This window comes from Alligator mississippiensis, chromosome 4 (genome assembly GCF_030867095.1).
Source record: "Alligator mississippiensis isolate rAllMis1 chromosome 4, rAllMis1, whole genome shotgun sequence".
Classification (NCBI taxonomy): domain Eukaryota; kingdom Metazoa; phylum Chordata; order Crocodylia; family Alligatoridae; genus Alligator; species Alligator mississippiensis.
In genome coordinates, this window is record NC_081827.1 from 194,732,706 (window position 1) to 194,748,787 (window position 16,082).

Genomic DNA, 16,082 nt, shown 5'->3' on the forward strand with positions numbered 1-16,082 from the left:
AGGGGAGGAAGGAGGACCCGGGCAACTATAGGCCGGTCAGTCTCACCTCCATCCTTGGTAAAGTCTTTGAAAAAATTATCAAGGCTCACATTTGTGAGAGCCCGGCAGGGCAAATTATGCTGAGGGGAAACCAGCATGGGTTTGTGGCGGGCAGATCGTGCCTGACCAACCTAGTCTCTTTCTATGACCAGGTTACGAAATGCCTGGACACAGGAGGAGGGGTGGATGTCGTATACTTAGACTTCAGGAAGGCCTTCGATACGGTATCCCACCCCATACTGGTGAACAAGTTAAGAGGCTGTGATGTGGATGACTGCACAGTCCGGTGGGTGGCGAATTGGCTAGAGGGTCGCACCCAAAGAGTCGTGGTGGATGGGTCGGTCTCGACCTGGAAGGGTGTGGGCAGTGGGGTCCCGCAGGGTTCGGTCCTTGGACCGATACTCTTTAATGTCTTCATCAGCGACTTGGACGAGGGAGTGAAATGTACTCTGTCCAAGTTTGCAGATGACACAAAGCTATGGGGAGAAGTGGACACACCAGAGGGCAGGGAACAGCTGCAAGCAGACCTGGATAGGTTGGACAAGTGGGCAGAAAACAACAGGATGCAGTTCAACAAGGAGAAATGCAAAGTGCTGCACCTAGGGAGGAAAAATGTCCAGCACACCTACAGCCTAGGGAATGACCTGCTGGGTGGCACAGAGGTGGAAAGGGATCTTGGAGTCCTAGTGGACTCCAAGATGAACATGAGCCGGCAGTGTGACGAAGCCATCAGAAAAGCCAATGGCACTTTATCGTGCATCAGCAGATGCATGACAAATAGGTCCAGGGAGGTGATACTTCCCCTCTATAGGGCGTTGGTCAGACCGCAGTTGGAGTACTGCATGCAATTCTGGGCACCACACTTCAAGAAGGATGCGGATAACCTGGAGAGGGTACAGAGAAGGGCAACTCGTATGGTCAAGGGCCTGCAGACCAAGCCCTACGAGGAGAGACTAGAGAAACTGGACCTTTTCAGCCTCCGCAAGAGAAGGTTGAGAGGCGACCTTGTGGCTGCCTATAAGTTCATCACGGGGGCACAGAAGGGAATTGGTGAGGATTTATTCACCAAGGCGCTCCCGGGGGTTACAAGAAACAATGGCCACAAGCTGGCAGAGAGCAGATTTAGACTAGACATTAGGAAGAACTTCTTCACAGTTAGAGTGGCCAAGGTCTGGAACGGGCTCCCAAGGGAGGTGGTGCTCTCCCCTACCCTGGGGTTCTTCAAGAGGAGGTTAGATGAGTATCTAGCTGGGGTCATCTAGACCCAGCACTCTTTCCTGCTTATGCAGGGGGTTGGACTTGATGATCTATTGAGGTCCCTTCCGACCCTAACATCTATGAATCTATGAATCTATGTGCTGCTGCTGCTTGTCCGCAAGAAATGCCCATGCATGTGCATTCTGGTATGAAACATGTTGCCTTGGGTGGGGTAGAGGTGGCTGGGTCTAGCACCTGAGGTCCTAAGGGCCTCTGAGGACTGCAGCCATGGCAATTAGGGATGTGCAAAACAGCCGTGTTTTGGTTTGGTTGGATTTGGCCAGTTCAGAGGACCGTGATTCATTTTGGTGTTTCAGATCACTGTTCCATTTAGTTTCAGCTGAATCTGTTTCTTCCAAATCTGTTTCTAACGGGATGCAAGGGAAGCTTTGCACAGCCCTACCCAGCCCTTCTCTCTCAGTTTTTGTTTCCCTGTGCAAGCCCAGCTCCAAAACTCTGAAATTCTCCAAAACATTTCGGAGCCTTCTTATTCATTTCAGAGCCTTCTGTTTTCATTTGGATTCAGTGTTTCAGGTGCCAAAACAGCCCGAAAGACCTCTGAAATGAAACGGCTGCTGAAATTTCACACAGCCGTGATGGCAATCTGGCAGCACAAAGCCTGGCCAGCAGCTACAACATGGTTGCAGGTGACCAGGCTTCAGTTTCCAGCAGCACACTCTGCTGCCATGTGCACTGACTTGCTTTTTTAAGGTGCAGGTTTTTTTGGACAGCAGGCTCTCCCAATGTCAAAGTGTGCTCCTCCCCACCCCCACCCCCTGTGCTGGTAATTAGCAGTGTGGGGTGCACCTGCATGTGTAATGTGTGCGGTGTATAGCATGTCTGCACTCATCTGGACATGCCCATGGAGTCTTTTTTGCCCTATAGTTTGCATATGTGATATATATAATATATTATACAGGTATAATATATGTAAGATATCCTAAACTCCAAGTGCATTTAGCAGTTATTTTTATATGTATGAGTGAGAGAGAAAGCATGCAAGTGGGCAAGTGCAGATATTGTAGAATGCATGACCAACTGCCCTGTGTTTTGTTGATAATATAAAATATTATATTACAAACACACAAATATATCTATAGAAAAAAAAGTCAGGTATTTTTAATTTTTAAAAAATTACATTCATTGTATAAAATTAACCCCAGAATGTAAGGTATCCTAAACTTCAAGTGTGTTAATCTATTATTTTTAACCACAAGTAACTATGAGAATGGTGTTATAGCCTATTCTTGTCTGGATGCGGTATTAACTGATTCAGCCTAAATGGAATAAACCTCTCCTAAAATATTATAAATAAATTAATAGTAACTATACAACCTAAATGTCAACAAATTTGGTCTATTTGGTATCAATGAGTGGAAAATTTTTTTTATGAAGAGTTTCCTACTTGCATGCCCCTTTCCTTTGCAGTGTGAGAACTATATCTTTATTGTTTTGCTAACTTCAAATTTAGCATTATAGGTAATAGTTAATTGTTTAAGTGGACTAGTCTTGAGCCATTTACAGGTCAAAACTACTGTCTTATATGTGGACTGGAAACCACTTTGGACCATTTTTATAATTTTTATTACTTTTACATACAAACACACACACAAACATACACACATATATCCTTTAAAATATAATCTCCCACACAGAGAAAGAAATGAAGAATCAGAAATAAAAAACTGATTGCCACAAAGAAAAATAATTAAATACTGAGCCATCTACATCTCCTGGGAAGTGTTTACTTTTTCTGTGTTTTCTTTTATAATAAAGGAGAGTCTCTCATTATTATTTATCAAATAATCACTGATCATTTTTACACTGTCTCCTCTGAGTTTAAAGATACAGATGTAGAATTTGGAAGAGATTATTTTTGATTGCACAGCTGCACTAAGAGAATGGATTTTTTTAATGGTTCATGATTCACAGTTTCACTCTGCCTTCTGCACAGACAAGTGAGCTCTGAAGGTATTTATTCCTTCAATGAATGTTTTTAACAATGAACCTTAAAGTCCTGTGAGAATCTGTCTCTCAACAGCTATCCCTTTCAGGTGGGTAACTGCGAAATAGCAAGAGGTGTTAATCCTTTCTTTCTTAAAAAAAAAAAAATTAAAAAAAAATAAGAGGAAAAAATGGCATATTTAATTCCATTTCTTTTCTAACTAAATCAGCCCAAACTAAATAGAACCCCCACAAGGTAAACTTCTGACTGATATGTTGACTAAAGCCAATGTCAAGTTCACTCATATTAAAAAACAGAGTCCAATTGACTTCAGATAGGTTTGGAGGAAGATCAAGGGATAAGAAATGATCTTTATCTACTAGTTAGGGCAAATTCTGCGGCCTCATAAGTTACAGTTTTGTTGTTCAAAGGGGCCTAGAATTTGGCAGTCTGGTTCAAGGAGCTTTGGCCCCTTGCCAGTCATGGAGCTCTTTACTATAATAGAGTGCTCTAATATGACATGGATCTTCCTTTCCTTCTGTGCTGAGCAGTAGATGTGTTAGAGATGGAGGAACTACTGCTGCTTTAGAAATAACTTCAGAATCACTTATAGGTACATTGTGGTATAGTTATGCATAGCCTGGGAAGAAGGTTGTTTGGGAGATAATAGTGTTAAAATAAAATGATTTATTTTATTTTACTTTATTTTTGCATTTTATATTTACTTTGCAAAAACAATGTTTTTGTTTTAAAGGGTAAGTTGGAGAATAAGCTATTTCCTCTATACTTGGAGTACTGTATGTTTGGTACCTTGATTTCACCAGAAAAGAAATTCATGTTTCAGTGCTGGACCATATATTATTATTAATGAAGACTCTCAGCATAAGTCCTTAGATCTAGATCTAAATGTGCTCTAAGTTCAGGGGTGCATGGACCAGACTGTTCATTACGAGTTCAAGTTATAGGTTCCAAAATAGAAATGCTATATCTTGAAAAATCAGACTCTGAGCTGATGTACTCCCTCTGAAGTCTCACTGAGTTCAATTCACAAATATAACAATATTGCTTTTTCCCTGATTTTAGGCCTATGCAAAACTCAACATGTAGTCTGACTGTCAAGAAATGTTCTTTCTGACTAGGCTTATCATCCAAAAAAAAAAGATTCTGCCTTTAGAACTTAGTTAATAATTCTGCGAATGATCCATGAGTTAAACTAAAATCCAGCGCATTCTTCAATAACACAGATAAAATAACACAGATAAAGTTGCAAAAATGTTCTTTGTTCCTAAGTGGCAGGTATACCCCAAAACTTTCCCATAAATTATTGGAATAAAATGTCTTTAAAACTTATGCTTTCCCCTTTCTCCGGGTTTTAAGTCCAGCTAATTGTTTTTTTTTTTCCGTATTCTAGCCACACAGAGATATAGAGTGCTTTTAGAAGTTATAAAGGGCACCTCAATCACTCTGTAACTTTTTGCGTTCTACACAAGGTATTTAAAGTTGCAGTGTCATTGAAACCTAACACATGTGCAGCACCTGTGCATGGGGACTCAGTGCCTCCATACACTGACAGAGGCCAGGTGGCAGGGGGCACTATCACTTGCTTTGTAACCTAGCCAGGGCTCCAAAAGTCCCAGGCTGGCTGCCAGTGTGGGTGTCGGGGGGGATTCTTGGGGGGGGGAGGGGTTCAGTGCCCACAGAGCTGGTGCCAGTGGGCACCAGGGGCCCTCTCCTTGGGGGGGAACCCAGCCAGGGTTCCTCTCCAGCCCTGTTCATTGGCTCAATTGCCCCTCTGCCTTCACAGCTGGCCAGCCAGATCTCCTTGAACTCTCTGCCTTCTCCCTGTGGCAGACAAGAGGCATGACTCTTAACCCTGTCTGGGAACTGTATAGAAGTTCCCTAAAATGCTCTAATTTAGAGCACCTACATTTACTACCTGATTTAATGAGGGTTAATTTTTCATTTTATCAGTCATTTTAAAAGTGCTCTGCAGCCATGCACATGTTTTATGCTGTGGTCGTATTTTCAGGGTACAGATTGCATGAAAAACGTCACTTCTGTTTGTGCCGTAATTCCATAAACAGGAATCATATTACATTATTGGAAACAGAATCAGCCAAAGAGGTCTTTGTTGTTCAGTACAGTGGACTGACTGACTCCAGTGTAAAGTCCAGACTTTCTTTGAATTCAGGTGTGTGTAATATGAATTTTCCAATCACACTCCTCAGGGATATCATAACTTAATTTTGATACAGGCAATAGCTATATTATTGTTTCTCTTAAGATTCTTAGAGAAGTCTTTTGACCAGTCTTAGAGCAGGACTCCAGCTTTGGCAGCAGAGTTTTGTGTGCCTCCACACACTAATTCCTTTTAAACTTCATGAGACCCTTTATCCAGCACTGTTAAATAACCTCATCTGAGCAGCTTAACCTCCTTGCCTCCTTACGGCTGTTGGAAAAAAGGCATTTGTAGACCCTCCTGCACCTCTAGCAGCTCAGAAGTTCTCCAGTTGCAATCCCGCCCACATTTGTCCTGGCTACATAGGCACCACTTTGAATTTTAGCCGAACTTTGAACTAACAGGAGACCCTTTGAACTAACAGGAGACCCATTCCATCCCTCTTAAAAGCCACTGGACATTTTTGAAGCCACCCTTCCCAGAATTTGTATGTGTGTGCACACTGCCAATATATGTGTATGATCTATTCTGCAACAATGTATGATGCTCTGGAGAAGGTGCCTGTAAAGACCCAGGTCACAGAGCAGGGGGAGATGTGTGAGTTCCTCAGCCCCAGGAATAAGGAGGCCTTCCAAGCCCAGCTTTGGTGCAACAAGAGATGCCACATATACGAAGGCATTTTAGAGGAACTTCAACCCAATTAATAAGACTGTAATTTGGAGCAGTACTCAGTGCAAGGTCCAGGGCACCTATAAATGTGCAAAGAAACTGCTCCCAAGTGCTATAATTACAGGGCCTCAGAGCTGTGGTAATTACCATGCTATGGCAGACTCCAGCATCATGTGTATTAGTGTCCCCGCACTGAAAAATGGCTATGGGGGTACTTTAACTAAAGCTCATTCAATGTTCAGCTTGTTCAATGTCCCTGCACTGAAAAATGGCTATGGGGGGTGCTTTAACTGAAGCTCGTTGAATGAGCTTTAGTTAAAGCACCCCCATATCCATTTTTCAGTGCAGGGACACTGATAAATGTGATAGTCTGGCCACTTTAATTAGAGTGGCTCTCAGAGCCGCTCTAATTAAAGGTCCCTCCATCTTTTCCTCCCAAAGCACGTCTGTAAATGCCCTAAAAGCTTGAAGCAGATATACCACTGGGTGATTTAGCACAATAGAAGTTTAGGGTAGCAGGGGACACACTCTTTAGGAGCTGGCTATCGTTTTTGCCAGACCTGAAAGGTACTCTACCCAAACAAACAAGCACCCTCTAAGGAAAGTCTGCTAGGCTGTTGCCAGAGGGAACTTGATTCAGGCAACATACAAGGGAAGAGAAAAACAACCTCTCTGTGGAGAAGGAAGGAGATGAGAATTCTGACCCTAGCATTATCCTCTATAAGGGCAAGAAACATACCAACATGACTATTTGGATATGAAAAAATGTCCTTATATGTAATTTTTTAAAGGTGTCTCTCCACATGAGTATGTGAGGGTTATTCACCTTTCCGAACAAGCCAACATTAATCTCTGTGGAGCAGCCCCTGTGATCTACCAGCCTGTGCATCAAAGAAAAGTATTTCTTCCAACTGGGATTGAGTTCCATCAATAGCCATGTATTGAGTTCCATCAATAGCCATGCCACAGTTTGGGATCATGCTATTGTTTGGGATTATGTCATTGACGTAACATATGATCATACAATTTATATGTTTTACACTATGATTTCCTTATGATTGATTGCCTTGTGCATGTGAAAGTTCTGTAGCTGATGATGATTACCCGCTTCAGTCCCACCCATCCATGGTAGTCTCCTGTTCCAAGGAGTAGATCTCCATAGAACTTAAGTTTTCTGTATATATCTCTACAAGCTAGCAGTTCCCAGATTTCATGCACTGGGTTTGCCTTTTGTCTGCTGTACACATCAAGTGAAATTCTGGGCACATTGAAGCCAATGGGAAACATTTCATTGACTTCTGTGCAGCTAGGATTCCATTCACTGTGCATCTTTATGAACTAGATAGGAATAAAGGGGAACATAGCAAAGAGGAACATACTTATATTGTCTTTTGATCCATCAGGTATTATGCAATGTGGTACTAGGAAAAATATACAAACTAGATAATGTTGCTAAGCATATGGGGAACATATATTTATTTCATACAAAGCATAGAATTCAAATCTCTTCTGGTAGCAGCTAACATTTATTTGTAAATGACAACTAATTAAATCCCATGCACTGTCCTCACCTTTCAAAGCAGCAGTGGGCAACAAAATAAAGAATAACTTAACAGGCTTAGAAGTAGTAACTCAAGGAAAGAAATGCTAATCAAAAGAATTTATTTGAAATGATGTAGCTGTTATTAGAATTATTCAAAAAACATTTTTAAAAAATGCACCCTTCCCCATAGGTACTTTCCTTCTTTACTAGTAGATTCAGTACTCTTAAAAAATCATTTCTTTTATTCTCTATATTCTATGCCTTCCTGCAGTTCTATGTCAGACAAATGATTGTGGTGCAGAATCTGAAAGTACCTGAGGCTTCTATTTATGGCATACAGGACCACCCAGATATCTCTCATTATTTAGAAAAATAGACTATGCAAGTGAGTTTTCATCCAAAATTTCCTTTATACCAGACCTATTGTAATACTATTTTTTGAAAACATAAAATGGCCAAATTGATATACAGACTTGAATTTACAAAAGACATCTTTCTTTTCCTGAACAATCACCTGCTTTATAAATATGTGTGTATCTCAGCATTTGCTTTTTCTCTCCATTAGTTCAGATCTTGAATATATATGTTTCTTCTTAAATAATCACAAAATTATCCATACAACTTTAAATGGGATAATTAACTTATTATGCATTAATCAAGTGACAGAGATCAAGCATGAGAACAGGCTATTCACAAGCATTTCCAAAGAGTTGTGAAATGTAGTGGTTTTAGAGAGGAAGGATGGCTCAGTGGTTAAGCCCAGGACTCATGAAACAATGGCTACTTATCCAGGTGCTCGGGGGTGGGGGCAGGGAGAGTTCTAATTAGAGTTGTTTTTGGACAGCTGCTCTAATTAAAAAGGTTCACCATCTTGTGTTTTAGGCCTCTGCCTGTGTAAAAATGTCTGTGAGATGCTTTAAACCTCATTTGATGAGGTTTAGATAAAGCATCCCCACGGCCATTTTAAAACACCTGGGTGCTTAGTACACATGATGGTGAGGTGATGCTGAAGCATTTTAATTAGAATGCAAACAAGGACCTGTATAGGCATCCTGTATGGCTTGCTTCCTATAGACTTTGTTCCAATGTAGACTGTCTATGTGACCTTGAGTAAACCTTTGTGCCTCCCTTCCCCATTGGTAGAAATGGGCTAATAGCATGTCCCAGAAGGGCTATGAGGCTAAATAATTAAGCATTGTGGGAGTTGTTCAAGCAGCAATCTAATGGAGGCCACATAAGTACCACAGTGATTTTTTTTTAGAAGAAAGAGAGAAGACATTAGTCTATAGGTCTGCATACACTCTTTCAAGCCAAATTATTCACAAACATATCGACTGGAAGGGTTAATTGTATAGTGTTGGCACTTCCTCACTTGAAGTGAAGTCAGTATATAAAATAAATGCTAAAACAATTCTATGGCCTAAAATATTAACCTCAGCTTCTAAAAACCTGCCCAAATAAGGTCTTAAGTCCACCCCAGGCTCAAGCTGTGGCAGGATTCAAGGGGAAAGGTGTTCCAAAGATGAGGAGTGAACACTGAGAATGACCGCCCGTACGCTTTTGCTAACGAATCTTGGTATGCAGATGGTACCTGCAGGAAGCTATTCTCAATTGCCCTTAGAGATCATGATGGTACATAAGGGAGGAGACAGTCTTATGGGCATATAGCCATTGAAGGTTTTATTGGTCAAGACCAGCATCTTGAATTGCACCTGGAATGCTTTTAAATACTGGTTATCAGGAGGACTCATAGTCAAGATGGTATCTTTTATTAGACCAATGAGATTTTTGCAAAAACATTTCTTGAATTGCAGGGTTATGGGCACAAACACCCTTCATCAGGCATTGGAGAAAAGATTGTAAAAGTTTTTCTGGGTAGAAATGAAATTTCATATTTCATAGGATTTCACAGAGGAGTCAATACATGGAAAACTCGTCTGGGCAGTCAGTTTATAGTTGGCACGAAGCTTCTTACCTCCTATGAGGATCTGTGATGATGCAAATTACTGACTTACCTTTAAATACTGGTTTACATTTTTAAACCTGTACTTGTGAGTGCTAAAACTATGATATGTAATCACAGCCATTACAAATAAAAACATATAGTCCTGATTTTTTTTTTTTTGGCATATAATATATTCTTAAATATGCCCCAAACCCAAATATTAATTCTAATTTCATCTGAAATGGAGAACTTTTCATAACTTTTTAGAGGATTTATAATTCAAATTGAACAACTTTTTTTCCATGTGTGACAGCTGAGTTCACTTTTATAAACTGAGTGCAAACTGGGCCAACTCTAAATCAAACAAATTGGTCCAGAATTGAAATACAAAGGGATTTTTTTTTCCTGTTAGACTGAAGTAAATTCAAAACTATCCCTATGACTGCATAACCCCTATGTGCTAAAAGGCAGCAGCTTTCTTTAAAAGTACCTGAAAGATTAAAGAGTGAATATTGGAACATTCATATTTCTTATTCTTATTATATAGGTATTTTTACTAGTAATGCTTGAACATTTAATGTATGTGGAAAGCAAACACAAACACAGATGTGTTTCAAATTCAGATCTACTGAGCATTTTTCTACTATTTGCTCAGTAGAAAGTAGGCACCTCTGAGGTTGGAACATATGGAAACTTCAAACAATTTGCAGGCACTGTAATATATTAGCTGTCTGTCTTATTCCTTCTACTATTTACAAATGTGATCTACATTTTTCAGTAGACAGATGGTACTAAACAGTTATTTTTAATTATTTTGTGTTGTTTGTTTTTAATATCCAAATGCTTTTGCAAAAGTTTTTCTGAAAGCTATGTTTTTTGTTGTTGTTTTTTTTTTGCTTTGTGGTGTTGATGGGTAGGCTGGGGGTGGGGTGGAGGTGGGAAGAGAAGTAGTTATGTATTTTCCAAATTACAGGAAATGCTTAATGTGGTGTTTGGCATTTCAGAACTGAATTCTGTACTCAGTTTCACACAGGTATAATACAAATTAGGCCCTTTCTTTATCTCATTCCTAGTGAAACAGACTATAATAATTCAATAATTCAATAAATTATTGAATTCATAATTCAATAAAAAAATATATTTTAGGAGCTGTGCAATACAATTTGCAAATATATGTTTTGAAATTCATATGGATGATTGTATCAATATCCTGGAATTAATAATCATCACATCATTTAAGTTGTCCAGTGCTTCTTCATACATTTTCAGAATGTGAACAGTGGCCAAAATTTAAAACTCTACAAAAATGGAATCTAGCTAAGGTATATTCCACCTTTGCTATAAAAGCTGAAATGGGTCTCTTGGAGCAATGCCACAAGCCTCAAAAACACATGCATTAGCACTATAGCTTTACAGATGGTACATCGAATGTTTTGGGAGCCAAGCACATGGGCACTGTATGATAGTGTCCAACACTACCTCTCTCACCATAATGCTGGCATTCTGATCTTGTCTCTGGTCTTGATTTAACACAGTGTATCAACACATGCCTACATTTAAACACAGGAGAGGTACTATTGACTTCAATAGAACTATTCACATGGTTACACTGTTTAAGTACCTTGTTGAATTATTGCCCATGTAGCTGAATGGAAATTACGGATATTGAGCCAAGTTCTCTGCTAGCATCACTCCAGCGAAGTCAATGGAATTACTGTATCCTGCTGTGGTTAGATTTTAGTGGGTGTGGACTTCTTCAAACTCAAATAACAAAGTGCAGAAAAGTACCATAATCATGGACCCAGGGACTGCATTCAACGGTGAGGGAAATTGTTCCTAATGTAGAGTTTCAAACCCACACTGAGCACATATACGTGGCTGACAGATGCCATAATCACACCATATCCTGTGGGATACAGACTATGACATTTACTCTGATATTCATCCATCTTTGGTCTCTAAGGATATTCCTACCTGAAATAACATAAACACATATACTCTTTCCCTGTGCAGTAAGCATCTTTTTCAGTACTTTTCTTGGCTCAAAGCCAAGATTTTAACATTTAAGCTTCCTGTTTTATGGTTCCCAACATTGGACAAATGCAAAAAAGATATTCATTATCATCAGCACCAATATTTGTATTCACAAGGCACTGCTGGCCAAAAGAATGGCAACCAACCCCGCCCCTCTTCCCCAAAATAGCTCAAATGAGAACTTGATTTAAATATATATATTATATATATCCAGGGCCTGATACATTCTATAATAGGCAATAAGTAAAAGTGGAATTGGCCTTTCACACAAACACAAATCTCTCCCCCACTTAACATGCAGTTAAAAAGTGAAAACTGTTTATCGAGAGGAACAGTAGGAAAACACGTGCATTTTTAACATCTGTGCCTTAACCTGCACATGAACACTAAACCTGCATCTGAAATGCTGTTGCTTATAGAATTCCAGAATAAGGGTCCAATCCTTCAGCCTTTCATCAAAATAGCCTTTATGAATTTAAGACAACTCACTGGGCCATAATCCCATCACTGTAAAGGCTATTTTATACTGCTGTAGTGATAGAAAGCAGCCTGAAAACCTGGCTCAACCACACAGCAAAGGTCCCTTCTTGGCTGTTGATTCATTTGGTGGTTCAAAGCTGCTACTGAGCCTATTTTGACTTGCTTCCCTTCTTTCTTCATAGGGGCATAACTGGAAAACACAGTGTGTCCAACTGATTGCCATATTCCAAGATTTACAGAATAGCCTTTGCGGCTTCACTGTCAGAAGGGTGTAACTTAGATAAGTCTTGAAGTTGCTCTGTGCTGAGCTAGCAGAGAGGTAAAAAGAACACAAGATTCACTAAAAATTATTTAGCTCTTCAGCCTCTTTTATAGTAACTCAGCTGCCACTGTCAATATAGACCCCTGACTTCATTCCTGTGGTTGAGTTCACATGAACCACTCTTAAATAACAGCTCCATCTGTGGTTGCAGGTTTTGGCCTTCAGTGTACATTTCTAGCTATCTTGTAATGGGTACAGCTCCCAGTTTTTTTTTTTTTGAAAGGAGCATAGATGCAACAGTCATTCTTTGTGTTATTTTACAATATTGTGGTCAGCACTCTCTCTAAAGGAAGTAATTTAGAAGTAAACAGTTAAAGAAACCTGCTTTTGGTACCGAAGAGTGAAATATCATAAGGAAATTATTTGTTTTGCTCTTTGCAAGTGGGATATTCACATTTTGACTTCTAAGATTTGTACTGCCCTAAAGAGGTCCTTCCATTTTCTCACTCACAAAAGAAATCTGATCTGAAAATGAAGAGGCAGAGGCTTGATTAACTTGCATCACTCAGCTTTTGTCTAATGTGAATGCAGTTTTTGAAAAAAAGGGAAAAGGAAGAAAGGTCTAATTAATTAGAAATTTTCCCTCATCTTTAAAAATCATGATGAATCTAATCAAAATGAAGCTCACAGTCTGGTGATACTGAAACACAGATACTGAACAAAGAGCTATTTGTAGTAAGCAGGCTGTCTTGGGTGTTAACTCAGAAGTTAGGCAGGCACAGCAGAGAGAGTTTCTCAGGGCATTTCTTATTTTCTAATAAACCATCAAGACTTATTGTATTAACAACAAACATGCTAGCCCCACATGCAAATACGAATATCCACAAAAAACTTTAAGGCAACCTAATGGAAACAAGCACTTGCTCCCTTCATTCCCTGCTTTTACAGTGGACTTGTGATGAGGGCAATGCAATTCTATGATTTCTACAGAAAACAGGGTAGATAGGCACATTTATAGACTAACTAAATAATATATAGAGAGAGCACAAGCTTTCATGAACCCAAGTTAACTTCATCAGATGCTGTGAAAGGACAGCCAACCCTGCTATTCCATATGAAGTACTTGTGAGGTTTCCAAATCAACACTTTGTCCTGGGACAATAGTGGCTATTTCAAGTTAATTCTCATTCAAGCTGTGTGTGTAAACAGATGTCCCCCACACCCATTTTAATGAGTCAAAGCCTGGAACAATCTGCCTGGATTAAACCCTACTGTTTTTACTTGGCTTCCACCTCTTTTTGTTGTTTTATACAGACACAGCTTGTAACACAGTTTCTGGTTAGTCAGTGTAGCTAAGGTTATTATTTCATTTGAAACATTGTGTGTTGTTAAGATGTTATGTTATTTGAAGATATATGTACCTAATAAAATATTTATAAATTATACTTATCTCCATCCTGATTTCCACAAACTTGGGCATGTTTTACATGCAGTTATAAGTGTAGTCTTTCACCTAGACAATTACTACCCTTGGCTGGTTCCATCAGTGGTGCTGATTCCTGTAGAGGGAGCAGCAATCCAGAGAGGATGTGGCTCTCTTCCTCCTCCACACTGGCCAGCAGAGCTGATCAGTCTTGGAAGGAAACACATGTTGTTCCTTTTAGCAGTATGCCACAGTGCCTAGGAGCTTTGGGAGGTGCATCTCAAACAGTGTATAGTGTGAAACTTCTCCTGGAGTGGTGCCCAGCACTTAATATTGTGTTGTGGCTTCTATCTAAAGTACTTTAGACTGACCCCTGAAAAGCTAATTCTTTTGTCCATATTATTCTGTGTGGGCACTGCACCCTGAATCTTTCTTCTTGGGTTTACCCACAGGTAGCTATTTTCCTTTTCATATCAGAAAACAATTATTTACAGCTATCCCATTACTTGTCAGTGGGACATGAGAGGTAAACCACAAGCAAACAAACACTCTCCCCACCCAAATCAAATGCCTATCAGAATCATTGGCAGATAAGGTTCTTTGGGTGAATCTGATATCTTTTATTAGACCAACTTAAATAGTTGGAAAACAATTTTTAAGCAAGCTTTCTGGTTCAAAAACCCTTCGTCAGGCTAAGGAAGTGTCAGCAGTTGGTGTGTGCTCTTGCTGGATGGAGTGAAAAGTAAAGAAGCCAGGGGCTGGGCTGTTTTGCATACAAGACAGGCAGTCAGTGAAGATGTAGATGGAGGAGACAATGGGTGAGAGACAGGCTGAGTGTGAGGGAGAGAGAAGGGGGATGAATAATGGAGAAGTACCTGGGGAGTCAGATGTCAGGCAAGTTATAATGTGTCATAAATCCAATGTCTATGTTTAGTCCATGAGTTTTAGTATCCAGGAGGCTGATGAAGTGGAGTTCATAGGCTCGTCTCTGGGAAGTGTTGTGTAAGTTTCGCTTGAGGATCAAGACTGAGACATTGGAGAGAGAGTGGTTTGCTTGTGAGAAATGTGCCCCCACCAGTAATTGGTTATTTCTGTCTTTGATAGATTTCCGGTGTGCGTTTATTCTGGTGCGCACAGTTGTTGCTTGGTCTCTCCTACGTATTTTCCATCAGGGCATTTGGAGCATCCAGTAAACCTAGTTCGAAATGGAATAGGTTCGTGGATGGATAGAGAGAAAGACAACTTGAATTTGGCTGTAGCTTGTGACACTATGGGTGCTGACAGACATGAAGCTCCCCACTGGAACTCATGGAGCTTCACAGGAAGCCCCATGAATTACAATGTTCCCTCTGATCCAACAGACATTCACTATCTGGTCTGGGGGGTTGGCGGATCAAGCTCTAGTTTGGAGTGGCTGCGTGTCTGTAGCTACTCTCCCCTAGCTCCCTTCCAGAACTTGTGCTGTCTCCAGAATGGGAGGGGGACAAGGGAGGGGAAGGGAGTCCCATCTGGGTTTTGCCCAGCCTGCACTGGAGGGTGGGGTGGGTGGATTGGAGCATCAGGGGAACTCTAGTCCACTCACTCCACCCTCCAGCACGGGCTCAGAAAACCCCAGACAGAAATCTCTCTCCTCCTGAAGAAAGCACCAGGCGTGGGACCGAGCTATATCAGCCCAGCCCTGTGCCCAGTGTACACTGACAGACGTTAATGAAGATGCTCTACTTTGGAGTGCCTTCATCTGTCCCCTCATTTAATGAGGGTTCAGATTGTTGTGTGTTTGGGCACTTTTTAAGCACTCTGCAACTATGCACTTCTGTAAGGACACAGCTGTAGAGCACTTTCAAGGGACCAATCACACAACAAATGGAACGTCTGTCTGCACCCTATGTGAGGACATGTTACCTTATCTGTATTATCTGTTGCCATGAGGTGATGGCAAGAAAAGGAGGGGTTGCAGGGTTTATGAGAATTAAACAGTGGGATGTTAGTTTAATGATTTTCATTAATTTTAATTTTCCTCTCCTCTAATGTTTTCCTCTCTGTTATATTTGGTGCAAGACTGATTTGCTTGGATTTGTTTTATTTACTTGTACTGGGCTTTATCTTCCTTTCCAGCCTGTGGTATTGTCACTTATTACTTCAGAGAATACATCCCTGTGTATCAGGCACAGCGAAGAATCACTGTCAATGTAAGCATCAAACATCATGAAATAAAGCAACATCTCCTGGAATCAGGTACTGAGTTTCTTTGAGGACATTTTTTTTTTTAAAGAAACTTGATGTGCAAAACATTACTCATAATTCAT